Source organism: Anomaloglossus baeobatrachus, chromosome 3 (genome assembly GCF_048569485.1).
Source record: "Anomaloglossus baeobatrachus isolate aAnoBae1 chromosome 3, aAnoBae1.hap1, whole genome shotgun sequence".
Classification (NCBI taxonomy): domain Eukaryota; kingdom Metazoa; phylum Chordata; class Amphibia; order Anura; family Aromobatidae; genus Anomaloglossus; species Anomaloglossus baeobatrachus.
This window is the reverse complement of record NC_134355.1, coordinates 445,840,243-445,856,911: the sequence shown is the minus strand read 5'-3', so window position 1 is coordinate 445,856,911 and position 16,669 is coordinate 445,840,243. Positions and strand designations below refer to the sequence as shown.

Genomic DNA, 16,669 nt, shown 5'->3' with positions numbered 1-16,669 from the left:
GGGAAAACTATTCCATGTATTCTAAACTAGATTATGATATAAATAATCCATTAGGCAAACAATTCCAAAAGCTTGGCAGAGAACCAGCAGGATGGGTCCCTTTAATAGAAGAATATTGTGGGATGACTCTGGGAACAATCTGTTCCTGAAGAGACTAATACTTGGTAGAAGGAATGCAGGGGGCCCTCATGGGTTATGGTTTTGAAATAGATGTAGGAAATATCTTGGCAGGCTGAAGCAGATCCCAGCGAAGAGAAATCAAAGAGGAGGGGGTAATCAAGACAGAACAACAAGAACCTAAAAACAAGTGTCTAATGTGTTACAACATTTGTAACCTGTCAGTAATGGATGTACTACGTGATGAGAAGTGTGTTATTATGTATGCACTGTAGTGAAGAGCTGAACATGTAAGTGCCATAATGAAGTGTCAGGCCCACATGAAGTGCCATCATGGAACACAGGTAAGGGTGATAGACATGCTCGTGAAGAAACAAAGTAAGCAGCCAATAGAACTGCACAAAATATCATGAGGATGTACAGTACATAGGTTTATTAATAACGCTGTATCTGAACCGTGAGGCAACCCACAATTTAAAGGAATTGTCGTTGGCAGTTTTTGTTTGCATACCTCTGGCTGGTGTGCTTGCATATGGATTCAAAGAGTTTCCATTTTTATGCAATCACTGTAATTGAGGCCATGATGTGAAACAGTAAGACATAAAGCAGAGTGGCCACATATGGATGGATGTCAGGAATACATTTAAATATCATCTGATAGCTGATCCATGCTGCCCGAATTACTGGTGGCATCAGAGTCCTGCTTCGTTATTTATGGTAGGTATGTATTACGCTGAAATACTCCAGCATTTCAGAAGAAAGACATCCATTTAAAAGATAGCCGGTGGCAATGCCACTCGGATGAGAAGTCCAAGAGGCTAGTCTCCGGCAGCTTATCCCCCCTTGATCTCCTTGATTGACAAATCTCTGCACACGTGTTTATAGGGTTAGACCTGTCTAAGGCCCCCTTCACACGTATGTGAAAAAAGTACAGTTTTTTCACTGACGTATTAAAGGGGTGGTTTACTCCCCGTGTGCCGTGTTTGGGGCACATGCGTGTTCTCCGTGTGCTATACGTAATAACACACGGAGAACAGAAAGTCCCGCCTTACCTGTTTCTTCCAGAGCTGTCTGTGGTGCTGAATGACAGTGTCCGGCACAGGCCACGCCCCGCTGACGCTGCTTCCAGCCCCCAGTGAAGAAGATGCGTTGTTCAAATTCACTGGGGGTCGGATGCAGGTGACAGCCGCGGCAGAGACTGCAGGGCTCGTGGAGGTGAGTATGTGTTTTTTTTTATTTTTACAATGACACGTGGGTTTCTCCGGCGCGTGTCACGTGGGCCCGCATGCACACTACATCCGTGTGGTACGTGTGCAGGCCAGGTGACACCCGTGCTGCTGGAGAAAAACGGACATGCCTCCGTATAGAGCACACGGGCTCATGTCTGCTCCACACGGAGGCACGAGCCAATGGCTGCACAAGTGCGTGCACATATACCCATTGATTTTAATGGGTATACGTGTGCCCGTGTCTCCAATACATGCGGGCATGGACCTAGCACGTACCGGAGGCATGTGCGTGTGAAGGGGGCCTAAGGGAGTGAGGTGTGTGATTGCAGCCACCGGGCACTGGCCTGTTGGATTCGTCTCCCAAGCAACATTGTGCCCGGCTAGCTTTTAACTGTCAGATCGTTTCAGAATAAAACATACCTGGCTGAAATGACAGAACCGGTACCAGATCAATGGTCTCCATGGTTTGAACATCATGGATCAACTGTCAGATTCACTTTAGGCTACCAATAAGACATGATATAAGTTGTGCTGGGAAACTGCTCAGGACATAGGTCAGAATTATAGATCAGAAGGATTTTTCAATGTGTACATCTGATGTACATAGGTACTGTATAGCCATACCGTGGCATATCTTATTTCCAGTCTAATTGGCTAAGGGGTTTCCTAGTAGACTTCAATCACAGACATGGTCACAGACAATTATTCAGACAGGGGTCTAGCAGAGAACCTGGAGGGAATCTTTATCTAAGAAACCAGAGGAAGTTATGGAAGGTGAATCTGGCATCTGGTTGCGGGCTAAGTTGAGAAGGGGCAATGTAAAAGTTGGTAATATGCATTGAGTTAGGGGGTGTTAGGTTGGTAAAATGTTGAGATGAACTACAATCTGGTGGAAACCAGAATTATTATTTTTTGCTTTTTAGGGTTGTTCAGTACTTACAAAATGCCACCAGAGTGCGCTGTTCTACACCACATTTGTGTCTGCTGCCCAAATGCTGTTTGTCTGATTTGTGCTCCCAGCTTTGAGAGAATACACACATTTTCTGCATGTTTGAGCTCACTAGACAGTACAGGTCTAGAAATAGCATTTGGAACCTGACAAACAGGTTTCTCTAGAAATCTGGGCTAGAGGATTAAAAAATACCTATACAGAATGCCGCTCCTCTCCCTTTTAGGAAGGCGCTGAATTGTATTACAATGCCAAGAATGGGTTAACTAATCCCCCATGCAAGGAGATGACTGCTGTGAGCTTCATAATAAATGATATTTTATGTCTGCACATCTTAGACAGCTGGTTGCTTATCATCCATAATCTGCCAGGTTTTCTGTTCTCTGCTGGCTGTGCATTAATGCTCCGCTACCTTATATGACATGCTGACCTACTTCTGTAGAGATCAGAACAGCTCATCCAACTTAAAGAAAGCCGCAGGGGGCCCAGATCGTACAGTATGCGAGAGGTGAAACGAGGTAACTGGGATTCTGCTGCAAAGCAAGCATTGTGGAGCTTCTATTCTCCGAAGAGTTATTGCCAACATAATAACTTCTATAGGAAGCTTCGAAACCTGTGTGCAAGAACATGTTTTCTCACTTAAAGCTATTTCTAGTAAAAGCCACAATGAGCCAACACGTTGTAAGAAATCTGACAAAAACAATCACTTTATGGTGCCTGAACAGCCGAGAAATGACAGCTATAGAGCACGACATGAATAGGTAACTCTCAGCTGACGCATACAAGAATAAGGCGCTAATAATGGCTGTCACTCAAAATAAAGACTAATTATCAAATCAAGGGATGGCTTGGGAAGTATTCGGAGGTCGTAGCCTGGGCAGTCCTGACTTGGGTCCCAGAAATGGTTGTAGACCTCCATAATATTGTGCAGGTTCATATTTACAGGCAGGTTCAAACTTGGCCACAGGGGAAAAGGTGAATACCCCAATGGGCCTCTGTGCGGGAGTGGGCCCCTCATCCCAGGAGTAGGGCTGGAACCGTACACTTCATGTACAAGGAGAAGCAACATCTGATCGTCCTCTTACTGTAACAAACTACCAAGTTTATTATTATATATAATTATAGTTAATTTTGTGACTGAGAATAATACCGTATTTGTATATAGCTCAACATTGGGCCCTGTGAGACTGTGACCGGGGTTGTCTATGACGGCCGGTACGTCTCGCCCCGGTTGTGCTCCCTCCATGTATAGAAAGCAACTCCCCTCCAGGGTTAATGCTGTTTCCCTACAGGCTGAAAGGAGGGTTAAAAGGAAACAGGAACATAGGCGTGGGTCCCTAGTGTGAGGGAGTGAACACAACTCCCTGAGTTTCTGCTAGAGAAAGACATGTGTGCTGTTTTGGACTTTTGGTTTGTGCAATAAACCGTGTGCTGTGACCATTGGTGCCTGGATCCCGTGTCTTCTGCCGCGCAGCCGACCACGCTACCTCACAGATGGTGGAGAAAGCGGGCATGCCAGCCTGGTGAGGTGTAGCTTCCATCCCTGGTGACCCAGCAGCGCATGTCCTGGATTCGAGCGGCTATACTACAGCCCAAACCCGGCGACGCCATGGAGGACATACTAAAGCAGCTGGCTCAGGCTAATGCACAGCAACAACAGGCTAATGCACAGCAACAACAGACCAATGCACACTTGCTCCGGTCGTTGGATCGTCAGCAGCAATCCTTGCAATTGCAGGAACAAAGGCACCAAGAACAGATGGTTCTCCTGGCAAAGTCGATCCGTGCCGGACCGGCAGCAACAACCCCGAGACCGGGTGACGACGGCAGCATCCGGAAAACGGTGAGACAAGCGTTGCAAAAGATGACCCCGGGGGATGATGTGGAAGCGTTCCTGGCGGTGTTTGAGCAGGTGGCCGAGCGGGAAAAGCTGCCGACCCCCCCAGTGGGCTGAGGTATTGTCGCCCTATCTGACGGGGGAGCCCCAAAAAGCGTACCTGGACCTCTGTACCAAGGACGCCATAAAATATGAGACCCTGAAAGCCGAAATACTTGCTCGGTTGGGGGTGAATACCTATGTACGGGCTCAGCGGGTAAATCAGTGGTTCTATGAGGAAGTCAATCCCGTACGCTCCCAGGCCTATGACTTGTTGCATCTGGTAAAGAAGTGGTTGCAGCCTGACACTCTGAGCCCTGCGCAAATGGTGGAAAGGGTAGTGGTTGATCGCTTTGTGCGCACTTTACCCGTCACCATTCAACGGTGGGTAGGACAGGGCGACCCAAGTACCCTGGACCAATTAGTGTGCCTGGTGGAGCGGCATGTGGCTACGCAGGACTTGATACGGGACACTGAGACTTTGCGTGCCGCCCGTCGGTTCGGCCCCTCCAAGCCTCGGGCCAAGGACCCACCGCGGACACCGGTGCGGGAGTCCGCTACCGTCCCGTCTGAGGCCGCGCCCGCGGTCCCTGAGGTCCGGAAGGCTATGTACCCTAAACGACAACTCGTCAAGGGGGTTTCCTTCCCTATTAGATGTTGGCGGTGCCAGCGGGTGGGACATATGGAAGCCCAGTGTCCACTCACCACGGAGCCCATGGATTGTGGGGTTACCCGGCGGGGTTCAATGTATGCTCAGGCGGTGTGTACCGCGGACCTTGTCTCCCCGGAGACTGAGCCCCACTTGTTCCAAATACAGGTGAATGGATGTCCGGTTACAGGCTTGTTGGATTCCGGAAGCTTAGTGACCCTTGTGCGATCAACCCTAAGGGCTGAAGTAAAGGCCACAGGACGTACCGTGGGGGTGGTTTGCATACATGGGGACCGCCGAGACTATCCCACGGGGATTGTCACCATCACAGCACCCTGCGGTCAGGTGCAACATGAGGTGGGACTTATTAACACTCTTCCCTATGATGTGATCCTAGGAAGGGATCTGCCGTATTTTTGGACTCTATGGAAGGGGCCTCCTAAGTCCCCTCAGGTATTGGACAGTCCGGGACCTGAGCCCGACAATCCCGAATCCGGGACGCCTGCCGTAGGGGTCCCCATCTTAGGGACAGAATGTGAACCCGATAGGTCGCCCCTAGAGGTATTGGCAGGAGAGGCTGAGATGGTCGAGCCCCTCCCGGAGTTGGAGGCGTCCCCGGATACGTTTGGGACAGCCCAACTCCAGGACCCTACATTAATACATGCCCGGAGTCGGGTGACAGTGGTTGACGGGGTGGCACAGCTGCCCGGTGCCCAGGTAAGGTACCCCCATTTCGCTCTTAAACAGGATTTACTCTACCGGGTAGATGAAATACGGGGCGTGGGGGTAGAGCAGTTGGTGGTGCCCCAGCCATATCGCCGGCGGGTCCTCGACTTGGCTCATAAACACCTGATGAGTGGCCACCTAGGGGTCAAGAAAACGCAGGAGCGAATATTGCAAAGGTTCTATTGGCCCGGGGTCTTTGGGGAGGTAAAACGGTTCTGCAAAACCTGCCCGGAGTGTCAGCTTGCCGCACCCCTGGCCCATTTTCGCAGTCCGTTGGTACCGTTACCCATTATAGAAGTCCCTTTTGAACGGATAGGGATGGATCTGGTGGGGCCCCAGTCCGCTCGAGGGCAGCAACACATCCTAGTGATCGTTGACTATGCCACCCGGTATCCAGAGGCGATACCTCTCAGACATACTGCGGCGAAGCTTATAGCTCGGGAGTTGTTTGCTGTGTTCTGCCGGGTGGGGTTGCCCAAGGAGATCCTTACGGATCAGGGGACCCCATTCATGTCTAAAGTGACCAAAGAGCTATGCCGGCTACTCCAGATCAAGCAGTTGCGTACGTCTGTGTATCATCCTCAGATGGACGGTTTAGTGGAGCGATTCAATAAAACCCTGAAAACCATGCTCAAAAGGGTGATTTCCAAAGACGGGAAAGACTGGGATATGATGCTTCCCTATTTGATGTTTGCCATCCGAGAGGTGCCACAGGCATCCACGGGGTTTTCGCCTTTTGAGTTGTTATACGGGCGACATCCCCGGGGATTGTTGGACCTGGCAAAGGAAACATGGGAGCAGGAGCCCACCCCCCATAAAAGTGTGATTGAACACATTTTAGGAATGCAGAACCGCATAAGCGCGGTCATGCCAATTGTGCAGGAGCATTTACAGGAGGCTCAGGCCGCGCAAAGCGGCCGCTACAATAGACAAGCCACCGTGCGGACCTCTAAACCCGGGGATCGGGTGTTGGTATTGATCCCCACGACGGAGAGTAAATTCCTGGCTCAGTGGCAAGGCCCCTACGAGATAAAGGAAAGAATCGGGGTGGTCAACTATAAGGTATTGCAGCCCGGTAGGCGGAAACCTGAACAAATATACCATGTCAACCTGTTAAAACCTTGGCAGGAACGGGAAAGCATGATGGTTGATTTTTCCCCATCTCCCTCCTCTTCGGGTCGTTCAAACCCGGCTCCAGCGACCTCCGGAGAGGACGAACCGGAAGTAAGGATTGGAGAAGCCCTCACCAAGCAACAGAGGCGAGAGGCCAGACGACTGGTTCAGCAGAACCCCGATGTCTTCTCCGAGCTGCCTGGTAGGACCAGTCTGATACGACATGACATTGTCACCGAGCCTCACCTGAAGGTACGCCTGAAGCCATACCGGGTACCAGAGGCTCGAAGACAAGCCATATCAGAGGAAGTGATGACAATGCTACGCCTGGGGGTCATCGAAAAATCCCAGAGTGAATGGGCTAGTCCCATTGTCCTAATACCAAAACCCGATGGCTCCTTAAGGTTCTGCAATGACTTTAGGAGATTGAACGAAATATCCAAGTTCGATCTCTACCCCATGCCCCGGGTGGATGAGCTGATTGATAGGCTGGGACAGGCGTGATATTTCACCACGCTCGACCTGACCAAGGGGTACTGGCAGGTGCCACTGACGGAGTCCGCCAAGGAGAAAACTGCTTTTGTTACGCCGGAGGGTCTCTTCCACTATGTTGTCTTGCCTTTTGGGTTACAATACGCTCCGGCCACGTTCCAGAGGTTGATGGACTTGGTGCTGGAACCCCACCAGGCGTATGCATCAGCGTACCTTGATGACATCATTATTTACAGCTCTGAGTGGCAGACCCACTTGGAACAGGTACAAGCGGTGGTGAACGCGCTCCGAACAGCCGGATTGACAGCCAATCCCAAGAAATGTGCGTTGGGGCTCACGGAAGCCCGCTACTTGGGCTACGTAATAGGCCAAGGAGTGATTAAGCCCCAAATTAACAAAGTGGAGGCGATCCAGAAGTGGCCTAGACACCTGACCACGAAGCAGGTTAGGGCCTTCCTGGGTATCGTGGGGTACTACAGGAGGTTTGTAAAAAATTTTGCGGGACTATCAGCCCCCTTGACGGACCTTCTCAAAGGCAAGAAGTCCGTCATGGTGCGCTGGACTCCGCAGGCCGAGGACTCCTTCCGGGCCCTGAAGGGGGTCCTGTGCGGACAGCCCGTTCTTGTCAACCCTGATTTCCGGAAGGAGTTCATAGTACAGACTGACGCCTCTGAGGTCGGCCTGGGGGCAGTGCTGTCTCAGGTGGTTCAGGGGGAGGAACACCCCGTCACCTTCTTAAGTAGGAAGCTCACCCCTCCCGAGCGGAATTATAGCGTAGTGGAGAAGGAGTGCCTGGCGATCAAGTGGGCCTTGGAGTCCCTACGCTATTACCTGCTGGGACGACAGTTTCGCTTGGTGACTGATCACTCTCCGCTGGTCTGGATGAGGTCCGCCAAGGAACGGAATGCCCGGGTTACCCGGTGGTTCCTTTCTCTGCAGAACTTCTGGTTTACGGTTGAACACCGGGCCGGTAGGTTGCAGGGAAACGCCGATGCCTTGTCCCGCGGCGCGTGTTTGATGGCGGGAGTTCAACCCCGCACGCTTGAACTGAGGGGGGGGGGTATGTGAGACTGTGACCGGGGTTGTCTATCGGCCGGTACGTCTCGCCCCGGTTGTGCTCCCTCCATGTATAGAAAGCAACTCCACTCCAGGGTTAATGCTGTTTTCCTACAGGCTGAAAGGAGGGTTAAAAGGAAACAGGAACATGGGCGTGGGTCCCTAGTGTGAGGGAGTGAACACAACTCCCTGAGTTTCTGCCAGAGAAAGACATGTGTGCTGTTTTGGACTTTTGCTTTGTGCAATAAACCGTGTGCTGTGACCATTGGTGCTTGGATCCCGTGTCTTCTGCCGCGCAGCCGACCACGCTACCTCACAGCCCCCAAAGACAATGTTATCAGTAGGCCTTTGTTTGGCACCACTGTTCGACACTGTTTACAGTTATTAATTTATATCAGAGGTGCACATTTATTTTTATTTTTTATCCAAGTGCAAAATTATTTGATTGTTCCACTCGCAAGGGCCACATACACTTTGAATGGCTATTTTGATCTTGAAGCAGGTGTTGTTGTTATTGAAATTGTTCCAAAAATGAAGTATTTCTCCCAGAAAATTATTGCAACTACACGTTTTGTCATACACACGTTTATTTCCATTGCGTGTATTGGAACAACACAAAAACACAAAGCAAAAAAGAGCAAATTAGACATCATTTTACAAAACCCCCCAAAAATGGGCCAGACAAAATTGTTGGCACCCTCAATTTAATATTTGGTTGCACAGCTTTTGGAATAAATACCGGTAACTGCAATGAATCGCTTCCTATTCCTATAACCATTGTTAAGCTTCTTACACCTCTCAAGTGGGATTTTGGACCACTCTTCTTTTACAAACTGCTCCAGGTCTGGTCATGTGGTCGTATAACGGACCTCTAGAGAAATGTGGGCAATTTGACAGAGTATTCAATGTTGATCTACACCTAAGTTCGAAATTTTGTGTTTTGGGAGTTGTGGGAGAGGAGGTTGGCCCTGCTGCTGTACACTTTACAGTCTCTATAATACTGTATCAAACCGGGAAAATAATTGCTAAACATTGGTTGGCCTTCAGTCCAACTGGGCTGGAGGAGATCATTGCAAGTCTGAATAATACCATTTAATGGAGAAAAATGGACAAAAAACAAGCCACCATACAGCTCTATCAGTGAAAAATGTAGAACGTTATAGCTTTCAGAAAACTGCAATGCAAAAGCAGTTTTTTCTCTGTATAAAATAGGTTTGATGGTGTAAAAGTGGAAAAACTAAAAAAAAAAAACTATATAAATGAGGTATTGCTGTAATACTCATACTCAATATCATACTGACCTGAAGAGTAAAACTATCCTATCACTTTTACAGCATGCTGAACAGCGTAAAAAAAACAAACAAAAAACTATTCCTGAGTTGCTGTTTCTTCTCGATTCTTCCTCACAGAAAGTGGGATAGAAAGCGATCAAAACATATTATGTGGGCAAAAATGGTACCAATAAAAACTCCAACTCATCCTTCAAAAAACAAGCCTCGTATGACTATCAGCAGAAAAATAAAAAAAATTATAGGTCATCACGCTCAACTGCACTGCATCCCAGGTTCCCTTGCAGGGCAGAAGAAGTCTTTTGTCTGCTTTCTTCTCTCTTTTGGGGGTGTTTGCTTTCTATAATGAAGTATCATGCAATATTCTTTAACTTTTTTAGCTGCATGAACACTTCATTATTGAACCATGACTAGGGCTCATTTTCGGGAAACACAGTATGTTAGCGATCAAAAAGTGAAATTGCGCTCCTTCCCTTCTGAGCCCTGTCGTGTGCCCCAACAGTTCATTTTTACCACATATGAGGTATCAGCGTACTCAGGAGTAATTGCACAATAAATTGTAGGATGCATTTTTCCTGATACTCTTGTGAAAAAAGCTATATGGTTGAAGTAGCAATTTTGTGGTGAAAATGTATTTTTTTTTATTTTCATGGCTCAATGTTATAAACTTCTGTGAAGCAGCCAGGGACTCAAGGTGCTCACCAAACATCTAGATAAATTCCTTGAGGGGTCTAGTTTCCAAAATGGAGTCACTTTTGGGGGAGCTGCATTGTTTAGGCACCTAAGGGGCTCTCCAAACGCGACATGGCATCCGCTAACGATTGAAGCTATTTTAGCATTCAAAAAGTGAAATGGAGCTCCTTCCCTTCCAAGCCCTGTCATGTGCCCACACAGTTGATTTCCACCTAATATGAGGTATTGGCGTGCTCAGGAGAAATTATACAACAAATGTTATGGTGCATTTTCTTTTATTACCCTTGTGAAAATACAAAATAATAAGTAACATATTTGTGGGAAAAAAGTAAAATTTCATTTTTTCTTCCACATTGCTTTAGTTCCTGTGAAGCACATAAAGGGTTAATAAACTTCTTGAATGTGGTTTTGAGCAGTTTGAGGGTTGCAGTTTTTAGAATTGTGTCACTTTTGGGTATTTTCTGTCACCTAGACCTCTCAAAGTCACTTCAAATGTGATTTGGTCCCAAAAAAAAGGTTTTGTATATTTTGTTGGAAAAATGAGAAATTGCTGATAAACTTTGAACCCTTCTAACTTCCTAACAATTAACCCCTTAACGACCTTGGACGTACTGAGTACGTCATGGTGACATGGTGCTAAACGACCCATGACGTACTCAGTACGTCATGGCGAAATCGCGGTCCTGGAGCCCCGGGGAGTGAAATTTATTTACTTAAACGGTAGATTCGGGAAGGAGGGGACCTCTGCCTGACCTCAGGAGGGGTGGTGCCTCCTCCCCGAACCTACAGAGGCTGTGATTGGCTGACGAACGCCGCTCAGCCAATTACAGCCACTGTAATGTTCCAGCCATTGAAAATGGCTGGAACATTGAAATCCAGCCCTGATCAGTGCTGCTGTAGCACTGGCCATTGGCTGGAGCTGGGTGATCGATGCTTCACCCGCCCCCAGCTCTGATTGGAGAGACCGGTCTTGTGACCGCTCTCTCCAATCAATGTGGATCTGCGGCCTGTGATCGTCCCTAGAAGCCGAGGAGAGCGGTAAGTTGTTGTCCCCGCCGCCCGCCCCTGTCCCCGATCGCCCCGCCGCTCGCCCCTGTCCCCGATCGCCCCGCCGCTGCTCCCGCTTCACCGCTGTCCCCGCCGCTGCTCCCGCTTCACCGCTGTCCCCGCCGCCGCTCCCGATCCACCGCCGTCCCCGCCGCCATGCTCCCGCTGCACCGCTGTCTCCGCCGCCATGCTCCCGCTCCACCGATGTCCCCGCCGCCGCTCCCGATCCACCGCCGTCCCCGCCGCCATGCTCCCGCTGCACCGCTGTCTCCGCCGCCATGCTCCCGCTGCACCGCTGTCCCCGTCGCCGCTCCCGATCCACCGCCGTCCCCGCCGCCATGCTCCCGCTGCACCGCTGTCTCCGCCGCCATGCTCCCGCTGCACCGCTGTCCCCGCCGCCGCTCCCGATCCACCGCCGTCCCCGCCGCCATGCTCCCGCTGCACCGCTGTCTCCGCCGCCATGCTCCCGCTCCACCGTTGTCCCCGCCGCCGCTCCCGATCCACCGCCGTCCCCGCCGCCATGCTCCCGCTGCACCGCTGTCTCCGCCGCCATGCTCCCGCTGTCCCCGCCGCCGCTCCCGATCCACCGCCGTCCCCGCCGCCATGCTCCCGCTGCACCGCTGTCTCCGCCGCCATGCTCCCGCTGCACCACTGTCCCCGCCGCCGCTCCCGATCCACCGCCGTCCCCGCCGCCATGCTCCCGCTGCACCGCTGTCTCCGCCGCCATGCTCCCGCTGCACCGCTGTCCCCGCCGCCGCTCCCGATCCACCGCCGTCCCCGCCGCCATGCTCCCGCTGCACCGCTGTCTCCGCCGCCATGCTCCCGCTGCACCGCTGTCCCCGCCGCCGCTCCCGATCCACCGCCGTCCCCGCCGCCATGCTCCCGCTGCACCGCTGTCCCCGCCGCCGCTCCCGATCCACCGCCGTCCCCGCCGCCATGCTCCCGCTGCACCGCTGTCCCCGCCGCCGCTCCCGATCCACCGCCGTCCCCGCCGCCATGCTCGCCACTGTCCCCGCCGCCGTCGCACCCACCTTTTTCAGCCGCTGCTGCCCCCGATCGGCGGCGGCCGCCGCCGCCGCATCCTTCATCGGCTGCCCCTTCTCCATCGCCACACCACCTATCCCTCCATGTGCTGCAAGCCACCCTCCCCCCACGTGGGGGGAGGGTGGCTGGCTTGCAGCACATGTGGGGGGAGGGTGGCTGGCTTGCAGCACATGTGGGGGGAGGGTGGCTGGCTTGCAGCACATGTGGGGGGAGGGTGGCTGGCTTGCAGCACATGTGGGGGGAGGGTGGCTGGCTTGCAGCACATGTGCTGCAAGCCACCCTCCCCCTACATGTGCTGCAAGCCAGCCACCCTCCCCCTACATGTGCTGCAAGCCCCCCTCCCTCCCCCTACATGTGCTGCAAGCCCCCCTCCCTCCCCCTACATGTGCTGCAAGCCCCCCTCCCTTCCCCTACATGTGCCATCTCTCTCGCATCAGACTCTGCCCCCCTCCCCGATCTGCTGCCTGCTCTCTCCCATTTTCCATCTACTGCCCCCTCTCACCCTCCTCGATCTGTTGCCTCCTTCATCTGCTGCCTCTTCTGTCTGCTGTGATCCTGCTGCCTAGATCCATCCTGTAAGGTAGGTATCCCCATCTCACCCCCCCATCCTCTGCCGCTCCTCCATCCGCTGCGCCATTTCCCATCCATCCGCTGCGCCATTTCCCATCATCCATCCGCTGCGCCCTTTCCCATCCTCTGCCGCTCCTCCATCCGCTGCGCCATTTCCCATCCATCCGCTGCGCCATTTCCCATCATCCATCCGCTGCGCCCTTTCCCATCCTCTGCCGCTCCTCCATCCGCTGCGCCCTTTCCCATCTTCCATCCGCTGCGCCCTTTCTCATCTGCCGCCCCGCCCTCTCGCATCGCATTATCCAGCGCAGTTGCTCGCTTCCAGACTGCAGTGGATGATGCGATGCGAGACTCGTGCATTGCTCTCACGTTTGGCACTGGTCTTGGCAGGCGCTCTTTTTTTTTTTTTTTTTTTTACTGATGTCTGTATTTTTTATTTCGCCAAACTAATTTTTTTTGTATGGGGGGGGTCTAGTTTCCAAAATGGGATCACATGTGGGGAAGCTCCATTGTTTAGGCACCTCAGGGGGTCTCCAAATGAAACATGGCGTCTGCTAATAATTCCAATCAATTTTACTGTGAAATGGCGCTCCTTCTCTTCTGAGCCCCGCCGTACGCCCAAACAATTGATTTCCACCACATATGAGGTATCGTCGTACTCAGGAGAAATTGCACAATACATTTTATGGTGCATTTTTTCCTGATACCCTTGTATAAAAAAAGCTACCTGTTTGAAAAAACAATTTTGTGGTAAAAAAAAGAATAAAATATTTTCACGGCTGAACATTACAAACGTTTGTGAAGCCTCCAGTGGTTCAAAGTGCTCACTAAACAGCTAGATAAATTCCATGAGGGGTCTAGTTTCTAAAATGGGGTCAATTGTGGGGGAGCTCCATTGTTTAGGCACTTCAGGGGGGTCTCCAAATGAAACATGGCGTCCGCTAATAATTCCAACCAATTTTGCTGTGAAATGGCGCTCCTTGCCTTCCGAGTCCTGCCGTGCGCCCAAACATTTGATTTCCACCACATATGGGGTATCTGCGTACTCAGGAGAAAATGCACCATAAATTTTATGGTGCATTTTTTCCTGATACCCTTGTGATAAAAAAGCTACCTGGTTGAAGCAACAGTTTTGTGGTAAAAAAAATTTTTTTTCTTTTCACGGCTCAACGTTATAAACTTCTGTGAAGCCCCCAGGGGTTCAAAGTGCACATCAAACATCTAGAAAAAATATTTGAGGGCTCTAGTTTCCAAAATGGGGTCATTTGTGGGGGAGCTCCATTGTTTAGGCACCTCGGGGAGTCTTCAAACCCGACATGGCGTCTGCTAATGAGTGCAGCTAATTTTGCACTCAAAAATTCAAATGGCGCTCCTTGCCTTCCGAGTCCTGCTGTGTGCCCAAACATTTGATTACCACCACATATGGGGTATCTGCGTACTCAGGAGAAAATGCACGATACATTTTATGATGCATTTTTCCTGATACCCTTGTGAAAATACTAATTTTTATGGCTAAAGTAACATTTTTGTGTTAAAAAAGTAAAATTTTCATTTTTTCGTCTACATTGCTTTGGTTGCTGTGAAGCTCCTAAAGGGTTAATAAACTTCTTGGATGTGGTTTTGAGCAGAGTGAGGGGTGCAGATTTTAGAATTGGGTCACTTTTGGGTATTTTCTGTCGCCTAGGTTTCTCAAATCACTCCAAATGTGATGTGGTACCTAAACAATTTTTTTTTGTAAATTTTGTTGGAAAAATGAGAAATTGGTGATGAACTTTGAACCCTTCTAACTTCCTAACGGAAATTTTTTTTTTTTCAAAAATTGCGCTGGTGTAAAGTAGACATGTGGGAAATGTTATTTAGTAACTTTTTTGTGTGACATATCTCTCAGATTTATGGGCATAAAATTTCAAATTTTGAAAATTGCAAAATTTTCAAAATTTTCGCTAAATTTCCAAAATTTTCACAAATAAACGCAAAACATATCGGCCTAAATTTACCACTGACATGAAGTACAATATGTCACGAAAAAACAATCTCAGAATCGCCAGGATCCGTTGAAGTGTTCCAGAGTTATAACCTGTCAAAGTGACACTGGTCAGAAATGTAAAAAATGGCCGGGTCTTTAAGGTGAAAACAGGCTGGGGGCTGAAGGGGTTAAAAAATTATGTTTCAAAAATTCAAAGTTTGAAAATGTTTGCCAAATTTCTGATATTTTCACAAATAACGCAAACATTATCGGCCTAAATTTACAATTATCATGAAGTACAATATGTTACGAAAAAAATCTCAGAATCACTGGAATACATTGAAGCTTTCAAGAGTTATAACCTGTCAAAGTGATACTGGTCTGAATTTCAAAAAAATGGTCTGGTCATTTAGGTGAAAAGAGTGAAGAGCAAGTTAATGTCATGACATGTAATAACTTAAATTTGTTCAATAAAATTTGTTTCATTAATAAATCAAACTGCTCCAGGTCTGTCATATTTGAGGGGTGTATTCTCCCAACATCAATTTTAAGATCTCTCCACAGGTGTTCAATGTGATTTAGACCTGGACTCATTGCTGGCCACTAGAGTTGAGTGAGTACCTAACTATTCGTACTCGCTATACTCATAATGAGTACTGTCTAATACTCGCGTATTAGTTCTGAATATCATGTGCAATGCAAGTCAATGGGAAAAAACTCGTAATGTAACGAGTAACCCGAATTCCGCACTATTCAATACTCGCACGAAAAGTACGGCATTCAGGTTACTCATTACCATGCAAGTTTTTCCCCATTGACTTGCATTGCACATGCTATTCGGATCGAATACTCGAGTATTAGTATGATTATAGCGAGTACGAATAGTTAGGTACTCGCTCAACTCTACTGGCATGTCAGAATTATCCAGCGCTTTGTTTCTATCCATTTCTGGGTTCTTCTTGAAGTATGTTTGTGGGTCATTGTCCTGCTGGAAGACCCATGACCTAGGACGCAAACCCAGCTTTCTGTCACTGGGTACTATATTGCTACCCAAAATCCTTTGGTAATCTTCAGATTTCATGATACCTTGCACACAGTCAAGACACCCAGAGCCAGAGGCAGCAAAACAAACCCAAACGTCTCTGAACCTCCACCATATTTGACTGCAGGTACTGTGTTATTTCTTTGTATTATTCATTCTGTTTTCAGTAAATTGTAGAATGATGTGCTTTACTAAAAAGCTCTATCTTGGCCTCATCTCTCCACAAGGCGCTTTCACAGAATGATTTTGGCTTCCTCACATACAATTTGGCAAACTGCAGTCTAACTTTTTTCATAGCTGTGTCAGCAGTGAGGTCCTCCTGGGTCTCCTGACATAGCATTTAATTTAATTCAAAATGTTGATAGTTCGTGCTGACACTGATGCACCCTGACCCTGCAAGAGAGCTTGAATTTCTTTGGAAATTGATTAGGGCTGCTTATCTACCATCTGGAATATCCCGTGTGGCAACTTTCATCAATTTTTCTCTGCCATCCATGGGCAGGGAGATTCACTACAGCGCCATGGGTTGAAAATGTCTTAATAATGTTGAGCTCCATAGACAAAGTAATATCAAGATCTCTAGCAATGGACTTGTAACCATGCAATGGTTGATAATTTTCAACAATATTAATTCCCAAGTCCTCAGACAATTCTTTTCTCTTTCTGTTCTCCATGCTTAGTGTGGCACATACAGACACACAATGCAAAGATTGAGTCTTCTCCCTTTTTAATCTGGTTTAAGGTGTAATTTACATATTGCCCACACCTGTTACTTGCCACAGGTAAGTCTGAATGAGCATCACTTACTTGA

The 16,669-nt window shown here is 49.2% G+C and overlaps 1 long non-coding RNA gene across 1 annotated transcript in view; it reads left to right on the top strand.

Moving 5' to 3' along the window:
* The first annotated feature begins 258 nt into the window (after window positions 1–258).
* The window catches only part of LOC142295411 (uncharacterized), a 77,199-nt gene continuing 60,788 nt past the window's right edge, over window positions 259–16,669 (top strand). Inside the window, exon 1 of the long non-coding RNA XR_012751451.1 lies at window positions 259–461. This is a non-coding gene — a long non-coding RNA (uncharacterized LOC142295411). The remainder of the gene's footprint in view (window positions 462–16,669) is intronic.